The following is a 21634-nucleotide window of genomic DNA, read 5'->3' as shown; positions in this document are numbered from 1 at the left end:
TGGTTTCAAATATAAAATTAGAACTTTTGATAAACATCGATAAAACATTTATAAATTACAAAGACTAAAAATATATTAAGATTTCTTTTCTTTGATGAATCAAGCTTATGTCTGCACAATTAATAAGCATGCTAAGAAAACAACTTCAAGATATTACACTATCCACCAGGACAAATTTTGAAATATCATTAAAACGTCAATCAGCCCCAACAGTTTATTTATGTATTCAGAAATCAGGAAACTGGACGTTGAATAATACACGAGAAAAAAATAGAAAAGCACGAACAGTCAGGATATTTTGCGTGCTTGTTTAAATTTGGATGATTTTTTTTTACGAAATTATTCATGATCCTTTAAATCGTTATTTTACGATCAACTACTAGATCTACTATAAGTTTGGATATATTCGGAAAATAAAATTTCTTATGTAATCTTTGAGTGACTTCCAGTTATTCATCTTATGTGAGTTGCTTTATACCTGCTTTACAAATATCGTGTCTTTTTGTGGAAATAATCAAATGATTAACTAACGAAGGACAAGATGAAAGCACAATGACATTTATCACTCTTTTGAAACAATTCGATTTTCTACAGGAACGATTTTTCTTTCCAGCTTCAACACCCTGTATTTTGGCAAGGAATCATTTGTGGACCTACATTCATGGAAACAGGATCAAGCTCTAGAAAATTTCTGACATTGTTCTGGAACAGTCTGGATATCAAGAATGAGTTTAATTCATAGAGAGATAAACATAGATAGAAGAAGTATTTATGCAATTTTTACTAGTCCCCAATATGGTTAGATTAAGTTGTCGGATTGTGATATATTTTCAAATCCACAATTTTACTATATCGTTATGAATGTATATTTTATTGAATGAAATATATTTATTTAAGTGATACTCAATTGAATATGCAAATTGGAATATTTGGAATCCGATATGTCGGATCTATAATAAGCAGAATATTTATTATTTTCTGTATCTACCTGCTGAAATCCAAGGTTCGGCAACTTTTGCTCTCCTAGTGTCATCGGTTGTCTCACGTCATATTGTTTTCTGAATTTCTGATAAATTTAGGTATTTATTTCAATATAATTTGAATTCATATGAAACGTTGATTAACTATGGGACATGAGAAGTGCGTCCTTTGTGAAGAAACTCACGAATTGAGTAGAATATCGTAGAATGATATGTTTTCGTTTCCGCGCGCTTCATGTCAAATTTGATAGCTCCCTCTTTCTATGTTTATTGCTCTGAGGATTAATTCAACATGATGTTTAAAATATTTTTCAGAATATAATTTGCAATAAGGAATGAACATTCAATTTTCGAATAGAAATGCTTGAAATCGCACTATCAACAAACTTGCATCAATCGAAATGAGAAGACCAACCCACGTAAGCTGGTAGCACCTAAAGGAATCGCAGCTATGTTGTTTTTCCATCTGCAAATATTTGTTTTCAATAATTCCGATAGTTTCCGTTTGGATTTGCTCAAAGAACACGTGTGCCAATGTTGAAAAACTTATTACGGATTTATTATAGCAAGAAGTCGTAAATGCTGCCGGTATGTTAATAACAAAACACTTCATTGGCTAGAAATATTATAATGGTTTAATTCATTCAAATATGTGCATGTGAGCACGTTTACACTTTTGTTTTATTTTTATCAAACAATATGCAGAATATTATAGTGTGCAGGAGGCGACTATTGTTACCTTCTCCATTCGCATAATACCATGCTCCTCATGTGGAGTCGTTAAGGGCAGAAACATGAAGTTCGTCATACACACGTTCGGCAGACGTAAACTAGGAGCAAGGTTTATGTTTTGCATCTCGAATATGCGTATATTGACTGAGCAATATACTCAGTTCATAAAATCAATTTTACTGTGAACAACAATTGCAATCGACAAATCAATTGTTATTCTTCCTTCAACTATTTTCTTCTATGAAAAAAAAATAAATAATAGACCAAAACACAAATCGGATCAAACCAATCACAGGAATTATAAAAATTGCCTGCTATATGCCGATGATGAAAGGAGGACGACCTGAAAAAACTGTTATATGCGTTTTTCTTGGAAGCCTTCAAATTCAACATGCAAATACACTGATCAACAATTGCTAGGGATCACTTATGAATTTCTCTTCATTTGTATTTTTTTCAAGTTATCTGGTGAAAAGCTGTACATTATATGTTCTCTAAGGAAAATGTAAGATGTTTTGAGTTGATTATATCAAAGTCTTCCTCACTTCATCGGCTCTTGTTCACAAAATCGATTATTATCTGTAGGCTGTTACAGGTGGAGTGAAAAGCAATGTGGTATTTGTTATTAAATCTGTTTTTTTTCTCTCGTTCAAACACATAAGGTGACAATAATTGAAGAAATGAGAACAATATCAGCTCATCAGTCATGCCGAGAAGACGTTTGGCTCCTGTGCAACTGGACCAAATCATACTGTGGATACAGGAAGGTTTGTCCCAGCGAGAAGTGTCCCGGCGGTTGAATGTTTCGCAAAGTGTCGTGAGTCGGGCTTGGAATAGGTTCATCCAAAACGACTCAGTAGCTTATGTTCATGGGGGAGGTCGGCAGCGCAGTACAACAGCTGCCCAAGATCGTCTTTTGATCCTCAATGCTAGAAGAAATCCCACCTACCCGGCGTCGCGGCTCAATAGATCACTGAGAGTTGCAACAGGAGTTCTAATTTCTATGGGGAGGCATTTGTTTGAACCAACGCAGTTGGTTGTTCTGCAGAACACCACCATGACCAGCCAGAGATATCACGATATGATTATTGAACCCATAATTGTTCCGTTTGCGGCTGCCGTGGGCGAGAATTTCATTTTAATTGACGATAATGCCCGTCCACATCGTAATCGTCTGGTTAATGAAGCGCTAGAAACTCATGCTATTGCTAGGATGGACTGGCCAGCTCGCTCTCCAGACATGAATTGCATCGAACATGTCTGGTCTGAGATGTCTAGACAATTGTCAACCTTAGAACAACCGATCAATAACCTGGAGGACCTTTCTAACGTTTTACGGATATTTGGACGAATTTGCCCCAAAATTTTATGAATCGTTTGATCGAAAGTATGCCTCGTAGGGTAGAATGCTTGAGACGAGCTCGTGGGGGACCAACTAGGTACTAGCTTAACCGAAACTTCAGCCTTCTTGTGGTTTCATCATAAAATTTTTATGTTATTCAAACACAGAATTTTGAGTGTTCCTAATCAAGTCTTTTTTTCTCTCCAACTTTCCATTTTTTCATTCTTTTCTCAAGTGAACCATATTATCAACTGAAAATACTCTGATATCTGACTAAATTTATAATCTTGGAGCGAATATTTCAGAAATAAATTAAGAACAAGTGATCCCTATCAATTGTTGAGCAGTGTTTCATATCACTCATCATAGCCAAAGAACCTAAGCGATGCGAAATTTCCATTGCAGACCAACTTATAGAACAAGTCATGTCTTTCAACTATCTTCCATTCATGATAGTTCGTTTGTGTGATTGTGGAAAAGCTTATATTGGGATTATGCAAAGAAGCATTCGAACCCTAGTTCAGAAACACGAATGATGGTACCAACTAAACCAACAATATAAGTCCACACTCGCCGAACATGCTCTTACAGACAAACCCAACGTCTTATTTTTGAAGACAGAAATTCACACAAATATTAAAAACTATCACCCGCGAATGAATATGGAAGCAATCGAAATAAACATACATGAAAAAAACAAAAAGAAGAGAAGAAACACCAATAGTTCACAGCGCCAGACCTGCCAGAAGTGGGGGAGATGTAGCACATAAATCCACTCAATCTCACTTCGATGGCGAAAGTATAATAGAAGAGCATTCGAGGTGAATGTAGATGAAAGGAAGTCGATGATAAGAGATACCCGAAGGGTTACCCCAAGGATCGGTCATAGGGCCGCTGCTGTTCAACTTATCCATACTTGTCGGACATACCAAAAATGAATAAATTCAAAATTGCCCAGTTTACTGAATACTTTTCAGATATATGCGGATAGACATAGATCAACTGATGGAATATTTCAAGAAATGAAGATTAGAAGTGAATACGACAAACATTATTGCAGAGTACTTCGGTACAAATGTAACGAAAAAAAAAGTCAAGATAGAACATCAAAATGGAAATCTGAGGGTATTTCTGGGAGCATAATTGAATTTCGGCAAAAAACTAAAAAAAAAACAGGAAAAAGGCAAAATGCTTCAATCAACTGTACCCGCCTATCAACCGAAATAGCAAACTATCTTTAAAAAAAAAGTTGCAAGATCGTAAATTCAATGCTTATACCAAACATTACGTACACAGAACAGAAGCGGTTGATGATTCGAAAAAAAAGGTTAATCAGAGAAGAACTGAAAGTTGAAACTATTGATGAAGTAGTGAACAAAAAAATGAAGAAGCTTTACTCTCCTAAAAAAAACAAAGACGGAAACATTCAGATGACCAATGTTTCCAAGAAGACTAGTAGTCAAAAAAATTTGCTAGAATTCTTAAAGAATAATATGCCATAATCTCCTCAAAATTAACTTCACAGCAGAAGCGATGCGAGACAAAATGTTTTTGAGAACATGCTATGAACGCTACTTTGATTACAGTGCGAGTAAATAAATAAATATATTTGTTTATGAGGCAGCTGAGCTTCGGGGAAAATGTACTGATGCATTATTTAACGAAATCCCCATAAAAAATTCAACCCAATTTTTATTAAGTCGGGGAGTACAAAATACTGAAATATTTAATGGGAATTATTTCTACAGGGAAAATCGATACCGATTTGTCCCTTCAAGTCATGTTCCTGTACTGGAGAACGTAAAGTGAATTATTTTCGAACTGGAAGTAGGCAAGATACGATAAAATCGCCTATTGAATAATATATGTCTGTTGCAGAGATTGAGTTTACTTGTGGGAAATGTACAAGTATTTTGTTTCGGAATAATTTTTCGCCATTGGAGAAGATTATATTCTGGATACTCCACCAGAAAAGAAAATACGACTACTGGTATATCCAATTTTCTTCTCTATACTCGATTAAATTACAGCTTCGTTCAGTGAAATGAATAGGGAGATTCAAGAACAGATGTTTTAACTAAGTGAGCGGATTCTTTAGCTACAAATAATGATAGTTTGTCATATAAATTTCTTTCAAATTCTTGTCCCCTGTCAAGATATTCAAAATATTCGACTTTTTTCTCATTAACTAATTGGGATGAAATTGGGCAGAAATCATCACTTTCTTGAAAAACTTATTATCATTTTTGGGGGCATTGGGATTGAAGCCACTTCTATAGAATTGTGCCTATTTGTTACAACGTTTTCTCCTTTCAATTTTTTAAACGAGGTTCAGATTATTTGAATTCAATTGAATTTATAGTTGATTTGATATGCTATTCTTTGTTTTCTAACTTCTATACTAGCTAGTAATAATCATTACTAATCAAAGATTGAATGAGATTATTCTTCAACTTGAACATGGCCAGAGTTGACTATGATAAATTGTGATTTTTTTTTCATTTTTGATTTACTCCACAGCTATCGGTTTTGGTAAGAAAAAACGAAAAATAAAAATTGAATTTCGGAACAAAGAGTTGAACCTTGATCGGGATGTAGAAGGTATTGACAAAACGTTGCTTTATTATGGGAAAAATACTGTGACTTGATAAGTGTCATACAAACAAAACTGTCATACAAACAAAATGCTCCATCGAATATTTCGAAAGCAAAGACGAATCTTTCAAAAGAAAATATACTGAAGAGTTACATTGAGATGAATTATCCTGTCATACTATTTTTAAATGGCATATCAGAGCCTATGAATTACTAATTTCAGATTTATATATAGAATACTGAATCAAATACCATGTAGCAAAAATCAACATGCCAAATTTTCTGACAAAACTACATGAATATAAATTTTATGAAGCGCACAGAATTCCCAAATTGCCCATCGCGGCTTTTCTCATTTTGTTATATCATTTATGCTCCATTTTTGTCTTTGTATTTCGCTGTATTAACAAGAGTATTTGCTGAATATTTGATAGGAATTTTTATTTTTGTACTATACATATTATTTATATCATATCGGCACAATTGTTTAAGACTTATCGATTTTTTTGGGTTTATTCATTTTCTATTATTATATCATACCCTTATACACACTCATGGAGAAATTCATCGTTAGAGTATAAAAACAAAATTATTATTATTACCAAAATTTTTGTGTCAATACCAAATAAAATGCATCTATGACTCATGTATATTCTTTTGATTCTCTATCTGCATAAACATATACACTGTGTTCGTAAAGTATATGGAACAAATTCATTTTTAGCTAAACAGACCATTTTAAGAAATATTTCTGAAACACGTCGAATTTTGATTTCAATTTACAAACAATGACATTTCACACAAAACTAGACGACTATGTTTTTTTGAATTGATAAGAAATAATTTCTTTCATATTCTGTCTGCTAGACCACAAGTACCAAACATGTTTGGAAACAGCTCATTTTTATTAATCTTAAAATGTAACAAACTACAGGGTGTTACATTCAAACCAATTGCCGCTAGACAATAAGTATTTTTGATAACATTGTTAATTAACTAATAAAGAATGTTACGCGTTACTTTATGAGCACACACAAAACTATTGTATTTTTGTCCACCCTGCACTAATTGGAATCAACATATGATACATTTTTGGAATCAGCTCAGCTAGAGTAATCGGAAAATTGAGACAAAATGGGGGTGATCCATTTAAAAAAATGATGGTGACGTCATTACTCGAAAGTAATTCACCCTGTATATGAGATTATTTTAAAATACAGTAAATTAAAATCAAAAATCGACATGTTTCAGGATTATTCCTTAAAATGGTCTGTTTAGCTAAAAATGAATTTGTTCCATACTTTACGGACACAGTGTATAAATTACCCCTTGAAACCGGCACCCTGTATAGTTTTCGAAACACTCCTTCAACATGAACTCAAATACGTACGAAACCCAGTTACAGGGGATCACATGAGAAAAATCCGGATGGCACAAGGGCCCATAATCTCTTGCAATTCCGGAAACGTAACAGATATTCTATGAATAGATCCACGGAACTCACACATACTCAGTCCCTCCGATTCCTTATTTAATTAAAGTATGAGATTAAACGATAATTCTGTTCTGAGTTATCAGAGATAGGTGGCTCCGGCAGCCATGAGGCCAGCTCCGCAACTGATGTAGAATTCACTGTTCCCGTGAAATTAATCTTTGTCTAATTGCATTTACCGAATTGCTCCGCAGCCCGGAATACATTCTTCGCAATTTAGATTTGATAATTTAACCCCCACCCCCTGATAACCTCGTTGCGATACGACCGAATGAATTCGCCAGATGAGAACTGAGTATGAGAATGAATAGTTCGATCTTTCGAACAGATCTTGAAACTCGAATTACGTACTATTACCGAATGTCTTCTGAATTGGCGCCAAAATTTAATGATTCGTTATTCGAATTCAAAACGATAATCGAATGATAATAACATCAGTGGCATTCATACAGCAATACTACGACGTTTCGGTCTTTGGGAAAAGGTCTATAGATAACACAGGTCTTCTTTATGTATTAGGACTGAAATTTTATTTCCTACTGAGACTTTTCTCCCTTCTACATGTCACTTTTTCTTCTACTTGGTTCTTTGAAAAATGTATCTTCTTCAAGCTGTCTTCCTTTTTAGGATATGTATGTGGAATCCGAATTCTTAACACCCAAATGGAATGATACGCTACTGACTTGACTATACGAAAACTACGCGATCGATCCTAAAACGGTGGACCATGCAGTATTTATCGATATAGGGAGACGTAAGGGGAAAAGGTACTTGAGACATAAGACTGAGACTGGAGTACGATACATACGAACAAGGGTGGTATTCGACGTTAGAGAATAGACGGACATAGTAAGAATTCGACGGGATAGACGCATATGATTCGACGTAAAATATATCAGACGCAGCTAGTTAGATAATTCGACGTTAGATATAGACGGATCTACTCGAATAATCAGACAATAGACGAAAGTTCAGTGGCTGTACATTCAATTGAAGTTGAATTGTACATAGTGTAAATAAACAATAGTTAAGTTCCGGCGGCCTTTTTTTATAACCCCTAGACAACAATATAAAAACCCTACATGTATTATCTTTCTTAATTTCCTATTATCATTATTATTCAAGAGTATGGACCTTTAATGTGGTTGTTAAATCATTTCAAATCTTCGCCAACGTTTCGGATACAATTTTGATCCTTTATCAAGGCTCGAATTTTCTTCAATCTAACATACAAGATTGTATGTAGATTGTATGTTAGATTGAAGAAAATTCGAGCCTTGATTAAGGATCAAAATTGTATCCGAAACGATGGCGAAGATTTGAAATAATTTAACAACCACATTAAAGGTCCAAATTCCTGAATAATTCGTTTTTATTATCGATAACATGGACGAAGATCCTGATACAGTTTGTTAACTTTTTTCATCAATAGTTTCAATTTTCAATTCTTCTCTGATTTGTTGGTTGCTTATATACCATGGAGCGCCAACCGCTGCTCTCATTACTATATTTAGTGTACTTTGCAACTGTTTTTTCTTATTGTCTTTCGTTTCATACCAGGTTACTCCTGCGTACGTAATGCTTGGTATTAGCACTATTTTCATTATCTTCAGCTTGTTTTCTGAAGAAAGTTTACTTTTTGGGTTGAGCAGCGGGTACAGTCTTCCGTGCACTTCCCTTGTCTTTTTTCTGTTTTCTTCTATCTGTCCGCTAAAGTTAATTCTTTCATCTAGAATCACTGCCAGAAATATTGCTTCCTTTTTTCCATTCTATCGTCTGATATCCCATTTTGACGTTTTCTGCTTTCTGTTTCTTTGATGTTGTTCCTCCGAAATATATTGCAACTGTTTTCGTCGTATTCACTTTGAATCTTCATTTCTTGAAATATTCCATCAGTTTATCTATAGGTCTATCTGTAACTGTCTAGTAATTGTTTTCCGCATTCTACTGTGATGGTAAATAGCGGTGTCATCTGCAAGCTGGGCTATCTTGCATCTATTCAGTTTTTTATGTCTGCCATGTATATGTTGAATAGCAGCGGTCCTATCACCGATCCTTGGGGAACTCCGGCTTCAATTTCTCTGATCGTCGACCTGGTACTATCATATTCACTCTATTAAATCTTCTATTTGCCAGGTACTATTGTATTAATCTAATAAGTTTGTACGAAATTTCAACAGCTTCATTTGTTACATCAGACCTTGATGCCTCATTATATCAAATGCCTTTTCTAACACAGACTGTCCCGTAACTTGAAAAGGTTAAATAATAGAGGTAACGTGAAATAAGAAAGTAGTAGTCTGTTTCCCATATAACCGGAAGTTGTAGTGGTTTAAAAATATTTTGGAAAGAAAGGTCATTGCCTCAATCCCCAACATTTTTCAATTTTTCAGCTCAAAATAATGATTTGTTTTCCATAAATGTCTAATAGGCAATCTCTGTGAATCACTCTGTATACAAAACATTTGAATTGAATAAAAATTGTAGAAGTTGAAGCTTTGCTGAAACATAGATCATTGAAATGGCGATCAAACAAATTTGGTCTGAAAGGCATGTTTTCAGCGGAAATATTGAATTCGGAGATCAAACTATTTTTAATCAAGAAACTTCCTTCTATATACCTTCGGTATTCTCTAAATCAAAATAAAAATCAAAGATAGAATTTCACTTGAATTAATCCCATGCTGAAATCGATACATATCCGAAAATGCTTTCAAATATATTGCAATAATTAAATAAACAAGGTAGGTCGTTAAAAATTCAGGATACGCTGTTCCCCTAATCTTTGAAATAGTGGTGATATAGGGGTGTTCAACAGCAATCCAACTCAATTCTATCCGCCCGATATCAATAATTAATGAACAAAATTCTGTGTAGAACTTTAGGGACTCCAACACTGGGTGCACTTAGGCATTGAAGCTGAAATATATATATCTTCATTTTCAGAGAAACCAATTTGGGCGCTACCATTTAGTAGGAGATAAGTAGTAAAAAATTACTACATGTTTATAAATTGAGTTATACTTAGAAGTTTGTTTTATTCGTTATTCATTCAGAGAAACGAAAAGCTCGCCAGCGAAAGTACCGCAATATGATATAATAAGAGAATTTTATCACATTCGAAACTCAAAGGAAATTATCAATCTGTTTGGGATATAATTTATTAGGAACTTTCCGCAATATTTAGGAATTGCATAAGTCTGTTCCTTCTATGTGAAGGGTGTTATTTTTTAGAGCTATAGAACTTTGAATTGCAATGAAACAACGATGGATTATTCGATTGACATGAATTTTATTTATCCGCAAGATAATCTTGTGGCATTACATTTTAAATATGATTTCTGGCATAAGACCGCCACGGCTGGCTCGGATGTAGTCCAATCTGGACGTCCAATTTTCGATGACTTTTTCCAACATTTGTGGCCGTATATCGGCAATAACACGGCGAATGTTGTCTTTCAAATGGTCAAGGGTTTGTGGCTCATCCGCATAGACCAATGACTTTACATAGCCCCCCAGAAAGTAGTCAAGCGGTGTTAAATCACAAGATCTTGGAGGCCAATTCACAGGTCCAAAACGTGAAATTAGACGGTCACCAAACGTGTCTTTCAATAAATCGATTGTGGCACGAGCTGTGTGACATGTTACGCCGTCTTGTTGGAACCATAGCTCCTGGACATCATGGTTGTTCAATTCAGGAATGAAAAAGTTAGTAATCATGGCTCTATACCGATCACCATTGACTGTAACGTTCTGGCCATCATCGTTTTTGAAGAAGTACGGACCATTGATTGAACCAGCCCATAAAGCGCACCAAACAGTCAGTTTTTCTGGATGTAACGGTGTTTCGACATACACTTGAGGATTAGCTTCACTCCAAATGCGGCAGTTTTGTTCGTTGACGTAGCCATTCAACCAGAAGTGCGCTTCATCGCTAAACAAAATCAAATGGACTTAGTGCGCAATACGTATTCCGCACAGAACCATTATTTTCGAAATAAAATTGCACTATTCGCAAGCGTTGTTCAGGCGTGAGTCTATTCATGATGAATTGCCAAACCAAACTGAGAATAAATCATTTGACAGCTGTTAAATCGGCTGCCATCTTGAACAGTAACGCCAACTTAAAGTTATATACCTCGAAAAAAAACACCCGTTAGAAGTTATTCGAATTATTTATCAGTGTTGGTTAGACTTTCTTTAGTGTTCTTTATGGTAAGGAGGAATTAGTGGGACAATAATTTTGTCACCGTTCCAAAAGTCACCAATTCTTGTCCACCAAATTGTTCATTTGAGAGAAATCATTTCAATATTTTTTTTCTTCGTTTGAGTACTTTTTTCGTTTCATGCAAATTCTTGGATATGTAATTGTTTTACGTTCTTAGAATCAACTTTGATTCAAAATCTGAAAATTTGTTTTACAATAATACCCAAACGTAAACTTATTGCAGATGGTAAGGGCTATTGGTATTATCTAGACCAGGCGTAATCAGAAAGATATTGCGAGTTTCTTTCAGGTTAGTTGAAGCCTACAGTTTCCGTCGATATCGACAAACTGGAAACCTGACCTAAAGACTCGAGATGAGCGATATTTCACGAACTGTTAATTAATCACCGATATCGGAATTTCACAGGTAGTCACAGCTCTGCAAAATGAATACAGAGCGTGACGTGATCACATTTGAAACAGATCACACATCGTTCCAGGGCATATCACCGTCCGTATGATAATAATTCTTGTATATACCAACATTGTATTCCTTGTTGCAATCGTGAATTTTGAAGCCAGATGATTCTATTGCTTTGGAATCTTTTTCGAATGACATAATTGCATATTTTTTATTACAATCCCAGCATTCGCTGGTAACTTCGTCGGCTTTAGGAAGTATTTTTGTAGGACGTATTCAACCATAATACTAGCTATAAAGAAATAATAACTACTGAATTACTGCCTAATTGGTGTATTTTCTTATTATATTTACGCTTGAATATGTGTGTGTTATTTTTTATCCGATGTCCAAAATACTTCAGATCTATATAAGAATTTCACAAATCTAGTAGCTCTGAAGAGAAGACATCTTTGACATTTACCTACTCCTGTAACCTGTTAGGAATTGTCAGAAAATGTCAACTAATTCGAGTTGTAGCGATGAACGAGCTGAGATTTGGGTAATTCCATTGAGTAATAAGGATAGATAGAGGGAGTATACGCAATTTTTATATGTCCCCAACATGGTTAGAATACGTGGTCGGATTGTGATATATTTTCAAATCCACAATTTTACTTTATCGTTATGAATGTATAATATATTGAATGAAAAATATTTATTTGGGTGATTCCCGATTGAATATTCAAATTTGAGTATTTAGAATCCGATATTTTTCTTAGTTGTCCAATTTTTAGTAAGTAGAATATTTATTATTTTCTGTATATAACTGCTGAAATCCAAGGTTTGGCAACTATTGCGCGCCTAATGTCATCGGTTGCTTCACGTCGTTTGGCGCTCTTGAAGTTCGTTCTCTGAATTTCTGAATGAAACATTGATTCACTATGGGACATAAGAAGTGCGTTCTTTGTGGAGAAACTCGCGAATTGAGTGAAATATCGTATCACTCATATGTTTTAATATGTAAAATTTGATAGTTCATGTTAGGGACAAAATTTGCTTATTGAAAACGACATATGCTCCCTCTATCTATGTTTATTACCCTGAGGGTAATTCATACAAGTATTGATAACAGCAAAGCACGGAACGTAATGGAATCCGAAACCTAAGCAGTGATCACTTCACGCTTAATATCACTGATATCAAGTAACGATCACGTTTCACAACGTGATTTAGAAATCACGGTTTCGCCCATCTCTACTAAAAACCGAGAAGATCTACCACTCCTGCACAAGATCGGTTTCTAGCTTTGTCTACCCATAAAGAGCCCTTTTCGAATTATACTCTTTTTCTACTACTTTCAACACAATTGAAACTTTTCCGAAACATTTCAAGAGATTTTCTGAAAAATCAAAAAATCGCCATAGCTCAGTAACCATCCACTTTTAACACCTAGTTGACCGGACTTAGTTTGTTACAAATGACCTCTAGTATAACTCCTTCAAGGATCACGTCAAATTACGAAACATCCTGTATATTTCAATATACTAATTACGCAATGGCCGAGTATAGTCAGTGCCTTAAAATGGCAAATGTTGCAAATCGCCCCGCAGATCAGAAACACCAAAAGCAGATGTTTCGGATTTCTTTGTTTTTATCGAAAAGTAGCACATTCTCGCGAAAACCTCATTTATCTACCTCTAATCATAACCGAGTGACACAAGAAAACCTATGAATTTGACACAACCTATATATCAAATGTTTTTTCCCATTCGTCCATTTCTTGTTACCAACCGGTCCGAAAAACGAACAAGACCCGACCCCTGAACGAACGCCAATGATCTGACGAAGGGGACAACCCCTAACCAGGCTTCTCTGGGCGCTAATATTTATGTTCGGTACAGCCGAAAAAGGATATTTATCGTCCCGAGAATTTTTCGAAGGTGCTGTTTTGCTGCAGTTTTTCGTCAAGTTTTAATTAAACAGAAATAATACTTACAATCCCGAAACAGAAAATCCGAATGTATCGCTTGTCAACTTCGACCATTTGGAAGTTTTCCAGTGAAAGCGCTGAATTATTGGCCTTCCGGTTGGCGTATAACCGTCGAACTTGGAAATGCAGTTTTCCATTTATTTAATGGGAAATGGAATGTTCGGACCTCAGAGGAAAGAAAAGATAGAGGTGCCTTATAGCATTTGTTGACATCGCTATTACATTTTTGTTTACAAACACTTATAATGTACTGCGTTGCCATTCTGAGGAAGAAGTAATCTTTTCTCCGTTCTGTGGCATAGATGTTTTGCGAATATTCTGAGGATTTGGCAACACGGTTCTGTTGTTGTTATTGCACGTGTCAACTAGAGGTGCGTTAAGGGTTAACTGTTCATTTTAATTTCACGTTTGTAATCGGTGTTATTTCATACAAGTTTGTGAATTTTAAGTTACATATTGTTAATTTTAATCATGGTAAATACTCGAAAAACATGTATAGTGTGTAAAACATCGGAAATGAAAACCTAACCTATCATAGGTAAGTTCACGTTTTGAGTCCATAGGCGTAGAATATATCTCGTCTATGGCGTAGTATTTGTGAGATATCGAAAACTTAATTCAATGTTAACATTTGTAGGTTTCCTTCAAATAGAGAATTTAGCAAAATATGCTGCCACGTATTAATATTGCAAATGAACAATTTGCCGAAATATGCATATGTTTGTTCCAAACATTTCAGCACCGAAAATTTAATAAGAGGCAGTAAGAGAACCATTGACTACGCCACTGAAATGTTTACCGCTCCTCTAGTTGTCAATTTTGCAGGTTTGTTGTTGTCCTATCTCACTTTATCATCATACTGTTGCAATTGATTACAATACAACGCTATTTACTTCTAAGGGCACCTCTATCTTTTCTTTCCTCTGAGGTTCGGACATAATCGAGTTTTCGTTACGAATTGAACTTATACCCTTGAAAAATTATAAACAATACATTATGAATTTTATTCATTATTTCTATCTATTGTAATGGCCGTTACATTGTTCTTCGTCATTTGGAATATGACATTCATTTTAGTTATCATTATTCAATTATAATGGAAGGTTTCGATTCGTCGAAATCGACAGTCCGAAATAGTTATTTATAATACACGTGTAGAAGACATTGATATTCTTCCACGAGTTCAAATTCAAAAACGAGCAGCTTTTTTGGCTCGTTTTTGAGTGGAATAGTGTTATTATGGGCCTTCTTTATGAATATTAATATTGTTATTCCAACTGGAATATCTTGTATATTTTTTGCCTCTTGAAATTCTTAAGAAATACTAAATATTTTTCATAAAATTCTCTATATCTAAATGCCATAACTGCTGACCTATAGCTTCAATAATAATAATGAATAAATAAATAGCTTTGTTTAAAATCAAAGTGCCTCTCAATGATGTATAAAAAAAGGTTCTTACATTTGGCAGCTCTATGGCTGCTACCCCTCACTTTTTATTTTCAAATGGCACTCCCTGTATATTGTCAGTGAAAATTGCGTGTCATTCTATTTGAAATACAACGATAGCACTTACTTGGTATTTTTTCAGTAATAACAACAAAAACATATTTTGTGACTTGTTTTGCGTTATTTAATTATCCTTATAAAAATGAAATGCCTCCACCCATATTTGTACAAACTGCACAAATGAAAAAGTAGATGAATTTTTTTTATAACAAAAAACTTTCTTTTTTTTCTTCGTTTTTTAAATTTTTTTTCATTTCGTCAAATAAGCTAGATATTGCCTGTATACGATAACTTGGGACACCCAGTATAGACTGCTAAAATATGTTATCTAAAATTCTGAATTTGTCTACCACTCAAATGAGACATACATTTAAAGATTATTCAAATTAAACAAGTTCATTCCATAATTGTCATCTGAATGTATTATTTTAACTTCGGCGGAGATATTTTCAAAACTGATGATCTCTGTTCACGACTTTTTCTAGAATTTGTAATTTTTAAAATTCAATTCTTTTTGTTGTTTGATAAGAATATTTTGTTATTGGTTGCTCTCGATTTTTTTTCTTTGTAATTTAATATGAGGTCTAAGCAGAGTCCGGGTTACTGGATCTCTGATAATTGAGGCCTTTTGTTGTCCCATATGAATGTGAGACTTAACAATAATGGATTTATTATTATTATTATATTGTAACTCTAGCTGTAAATCTCCGAAATGATGGTATTCAAGTTAATTATTCAATCAATTCAATCCAACATGTCACTTTGACATACAATGTAACTTGATAACATACAACAGTCTCCTTACACATGTATAGGGAACACTGCATGAAAAATGTTTAGTATTTCTTAAGAATTTCAAAAGGCAAAAATTAAAGAGGTTGATCAGTTTGAAATAAGAAATGTCATTATCATTCCGGAAAGAAGAAATAACTGGTAATCTACATTTCAGAGATAAATGAAGCGATCCATACCTGAAACTCACGTTATATATGCAAACATAAAGGGCATCAGAAAAGAAAAGGGTTATAAAAAAAGTAGATTTCCCTGAAAAATCGCTAGTAGGTGATTTTCTCCTAATTTTTCGTTTACTTACAAAACATACGATCGTAAGTTAAAACAAACCTTCAACAGTGCTAGGTTTGATGAAACTTAAGTTCCAGAATATTTATTTATTATTTATAATTATGGGTGTAGGTGCTTTACGAACAGATGACCTATTGTGCTCCCCCCCTTCTCGTACTGTTTGATGTATATCGCGAGTTTCAACTCCCCTATGCAGTTGCACAGTTTAATGAACTCCAGTAACTGAGATGGCTTCTCGAAGGGTACATTTTCATCATTCATCATTTCATATCTCAATCAACCATTTCAGTAGCGAGTCATTCGACTACCAGGTGTTCGAGAGTTTATTTCTAATCCCACTAACGTAACAATATACCATGAGAAGACGTGGTAATCTGAGATTGCTGAGATGAAGACAATTATTTGACCTTTTGCGTCCACTAGGGACTTTTTGCAATGGCCATGACCAAATATTGAAAAATTTTCTCTAGCTGCCTGACCATATGTGATGTGTGTAATAATCAGAGGATCAATCTGAATAATTAATTATAAATAAATATTAAATAATATTTACAGGCTTGAAAAAGGGCACTGCCCAAAACGTTGCCTCATATGACAATTCTATAAAACAATAAATATATTAAGTATCAACCCTGAAATCAAATTCCACCTTACAATCTGAATAATCTTTATTCCAATGGATGATTTTCTTGTAGTGAATCGATAAATAGAAACTCGTAGTTTTTTTTTTGAAAATTAAAAGAAAAACTTTTTATAATCAACCGAAACAGAGTTTGTGTTCTTAACATATTTATAAGTGAAATATATTCAGAATGAATATCATTCCGAAAAGTTTTCATTTTGTAACTAAGGTTTAATATATTTCTATAAAAAGTGAAATTTCATTAATTATTTCATAAATACTCACTCTGATTATCAATTCAATTCTCCGTCCGATGAATCATAATAAAAACAGAATTCCTGCAATAAAAAGAAACAATTACTAAATGAATTAACTACTAATAATGACATAAAGCAAATATTTCAAATATAAAAATATATTGGTAATATCGATATAATATGACTCAAACAAACAAGTTAAAGAAACAAATATTCCAGTTCATAAGTACACTTTGAGTAAAATCTATTGAAGTTGTATTCGAGAAGGCATTCAAGAATTTTACTTTTTTTCAATCAAACGACTTTTTTATTCAATCAAACTTTTCTACTTTCGGAATAATATTCAATATCAGCTATATGGAGGCTCTTTCCCCGAACAGGGAAAACTATAAGGTTCGAATTTCTGATGATGAATATCGAAAAAATTACCCAATACTTTTGTAACAACAGATCGGATTAAGTTGATCAGAGCGTTCAATAATTGTTAACTTTCTACAACAATAATAATTATCATGTTATACCATGACTCCCTCAGATGACTTTTTCACATCACATATAGGATGAGTGTTGTACATTGAATTTTACTTTAGATTTTTCTCATCAATGAAATCACTTTTTTCATTCACCTTTTTTCCAAATTCGGCTGAGGTAAAAAGTTATGAGCATTCAATGGTTTCACTATAGGCTACACCACAAAACTCAATCATTGTGAACGTAGGAGTTCTATCAATAATATTTTTTATTTGGATGACCATTGCCAGATCCTCGAATAATGATGTTACATTTGCAGTAGATCACATTTTGCATATAATTATGAACTTAGAGGAGGTGAATTTCCTCAAACGTAGGTGATCACATCCAATGAGCCAGCCTCTACCTTATTGTCTACCACAAACTGATGTAAAGATTAATTTTCGTTAATGAACAGTAAAAAAAACTATTCTCAACTGAAATTGACGTTTATGCTAGGTGCATAAATTATGACAATCGTCACAGATAGTATTTTATTCTCTATGACTTTGATTAGACAAAAAAAGTCGACCACAGATTACAGATATCTGTAATCTGTGAAGTCGACATTGCTCAAGCTATACTTAACACATTCCCTTGCTCTAGGAGGATCTATAATTGTAGGATTTGTCGAATTTTTCACTGATTTTATATCCTTTAACCCTGAAGAATAATTTTACTTTCCAATATTAGTCAGTATTCAAATAGAGACCTTCGATTATTTCTAATTGCCTTTTTTATGCTAATATCTTACAGTTTCTTGCTTCGGAGAAGCTCTGACTCGAAAACCATCAGAAGAGGAATAGTTATTTATAATACAAGTACGGAAGACATTGATATTCTTCCATGAGGTCAAAATTGGAATGGACTGTGGTAGAATGAGCCTTCTGTACGAGTATTATACATTATTTTCTTCATCACTGAATTTTTATTGAAATCAATTGAATACTTCCTCAAATATCGTTGAGTAATTTTCACATTGAAAAATGTGGGTTGGCAGAACTGTTTTCTGTATCACAAATTTGAGAGATAATAGTTATTTATAATACAAGTGCAGAAGGCATTGATATTCTTCCACGAGTTCAAAATTCAAAAACGAGCCACGAAGTGGCGAGTTTTTAAATGAACGAGTGGTAGAATGAGCCTTCTGTACGAGTAGTATACATTATTTTCTCTAATCCATTGCATTTTTATTGAAATTAATGAAATATTTCCATAAATATCATTTAGTAATTTTTACATTGAAGAATGTTGGTTGGCAGAACTGATTTCTTTAAGGCAAATTTCAAATGAATTGACAGATAAAGCCGTGGCGGAAAGTTCGGAGTACCAACATATAATAATAAAATATAACCGTTTCTGCGTTTCTGATATATTCTCGCACGATTTTGTTCTACAAGATGTGGAAGAATGAACGGAATAACCGCAGAATTAGAGAAAAGATAAATCCGTGGCAGGAGTGTTCCTAGTACCAACATATAATAATAAAATATAACCATGAAATCTGTGCAAATCTATGATATTCTCGCATGATTTTGTTCTAGTAATATATGGCAGAAGCCACAGAATCAGAGAAAAAAAATTATAACGGAAAATATATTTCATCTTGAATAATCATGCTGAAACTATGAAGACAAAACATTTTTTTTTTAACTTTAACATCCTTCATCTTTTCACCTGAGCCTGATCTTAAAAAATAGAGAAAAGTGTTTTATTTTATAGGAAGAATCTATGGTTGAGTTTGTTGTAAAACTTCAAGTCCCACCCTGTACACCCATGTTTAATACCTAAATATAAACAATGTCTTTATCGACGTTTACCAAATTAGAATTTTTTCAGAATATAAATATACAGCAGGTGAAGAATAAATAAAATAATGGATCCCATAAAAATATTCAGAAATTCAAATAGAAAACGTATGGCTAGGATTGTCAAACTTGACGCATATGAAAAATTTCCAACCCAAATTTTTCATTAAAAGAGCCATATATTACATCGGTCGTCCCCTTTCCGTATAAAAATATGAAATTCGTTTAGACTTGCTACCGCTAAACATGCAAATAAATATTTACGTCTTTCGGTAGAGCACCAATTTTACGAGAAAGAACGGAATTACTTCAAGAGAAAAGTAATTTCCGGCGAAATTAAAATATAGATCACTGGAAAATGAGAAAGGCGAACATTTCTCCGCCAAGTCCATAACAGATTATTGGGTAAAACCGAAGACATAACAAGAGGAAGTTCGTTATTGTTTTCCATTGCGGAAAAATCGGGAATTTATGCATTTTTCCACTAATTGCATCAATTCATTTGGTGAAAAATGGTCATTTAAGATTTCTTCTTAGGTGTAATGGAAATTATTGATAAATACTTATTATTCGATAAATTATCAGCGAGTTATCGAAATTCAATTCTTCATGTTTATAGTTATTCATCTAATAACGGGTGTTTTTTTTTTCGAGGTATATAACTTTAAGATGGCATTACTGTTCAAGATGGCGACCGATTTAACAACTGTCAAGTGATTTATCCTCAGTTTGGTTTGGCAATTCATCATGAATAGACTCACGCCTGAACAACGCTTGCAAATAGTGCAATTTTATTTCGAAAATAATGGTTCTGTGCGGAATACGTATCGCGCACTACGTCCATTAGCGATGAAGCGCACTTCTGGTCGAATGGCTACGTCAACAAACAAAACTGCCGGATTTGGAGTGAAGCTAATCTAAGTGTATGTCGAAACACCGTTACATCCAGAAAAACTGACTGTTTGGTGAGCTTTATGGGCTGGTGTAATCATTGGTCCGTACTTCTTCAAAAACGATGATGGCCAGAACGTTACAGTCAATGGTGATCGGTATAGAGCCATGATTACTAAGTTTTTCATTCCTGAATTGAACAAACATGATGTCCAGGAGCTGTGGTTCCAACAAGACAGCGCAACATGTCACACAGCTCGTGGCACAATCGATTTATTGAAAGACATGTTTGGTGACAGCCTAATTTCACGTTTTGGACCTGTGAATTGGCCTCCAAGATCTTGTGATTTAACACCGCTAGATTACTTTCTGTGGGGCTATGTAAAGTCATTGGCCTATGTGGATAAGCCACAAACCCTTGACCATTTGGAAGACAACATTCGCCGTGTTATTGCCGATATACGGCCACAAATGTTGGAAAAAGCCATCGAAAATTGGACGTCCAGATTGGACTACATCCGAGCCAGCCGTGGCGGTCATACGCAAGAAATCATGTATAAAATGTAATGCCACAAGATTATCTTGCGGATAAATAAAATTCATGTCAATCGAATAATCCATCGTTGTTTTATTGCAATTTAAAGTTCTATAGCTCTGAAAACACACCCTTTGGATCTAATGGTATTACAGGTGGAAGATGAAAAATCAAAATAATTTGAATATTACATATACATTTACAGTTGACCACTTCTACAAAATTATATGAAGGGTCGAAAAAATTTGAATTCTTCAGGCATTTCCACAGGAAGAGTCATTTCATTAAATTTGTGAATATCAGTTGACGATCCAAATTCAAATGTCATTTTTTGTGGAGTTTGTGGATGAAGAGGCTATTTTTGTTTGTGGAATAAACATGAGAATTATTCAAGAATATAAAAAAAATTCATCATGCACGTTTCTTCAAAAAATATGTGTAAGAACAAATTACATTCAATTCTGTCCGGCAGACGCATGAAGAATTCGAGGTTACATTCAATTATGTCCTGCGAGCCGGTAGCCCTCAAGACTTTTTTAGGAAATGCCGCATTTAAGTTCCTTTATAGACAAAATCTGATTTGGGGTTTCGTAAATATGGCGGTTCGGAATTTTGTTTTCCTGATACTTTTGAAACTGCGAAATTAATATAAAAGTTAGTGTTAGGCGTACAACTTTG

The 21634-nt window shown here is 34.1% G+C and overlaps 1 protein-coding gene across 5 annotated transcripts in view; it reads right to left on the bottom strand.

Annotated features, from left to right (window-relative positions):
* Nucleotides 1–21634, bottom strand: part of LOC123674151 (protein bric-a-brac 1-like) — a 366849-nt gene that overhangs the window by 301196 nt on the left and 44019 nt on the right. For 4 of the 5 annotated variants that reach the window (XM_045609040.1, XM_045609037.1, XM_045609036.1 and 1 more), the window contains exon 2: nucleotides 17241–17293. The gene's annotated coding sequence lies outside the window, so the exon portion shown is untranslated. Of the gene's footprint in view, nucleotides 1–17240; nucleotides 17294–17838; nucleotides 18177–21634 lie in introns of those variants that run through there. The other variant, XM_045609038.1, reaches the window with a different exon arrangement.

Source organism: Harmonia axyridis, chromosome 2 (assembly GCF_914767665.1).
Source record: "Harmonia axyridis chromosome 2, icHarAxyr1.1, whole genome shotgun sequence".
NCBI classification, from domain to species: domain Eukaryota; kingdom Metazoa; phylum Arthropoda; class Insecta; order Coleoptera; family Coccinellidae; genus Harmonia; species Harmonia axyridis.
Note: the sequence above shows the minus strand (reverse complement) of the source record. Positions and strands in the feature narration are given on the sequence as shown.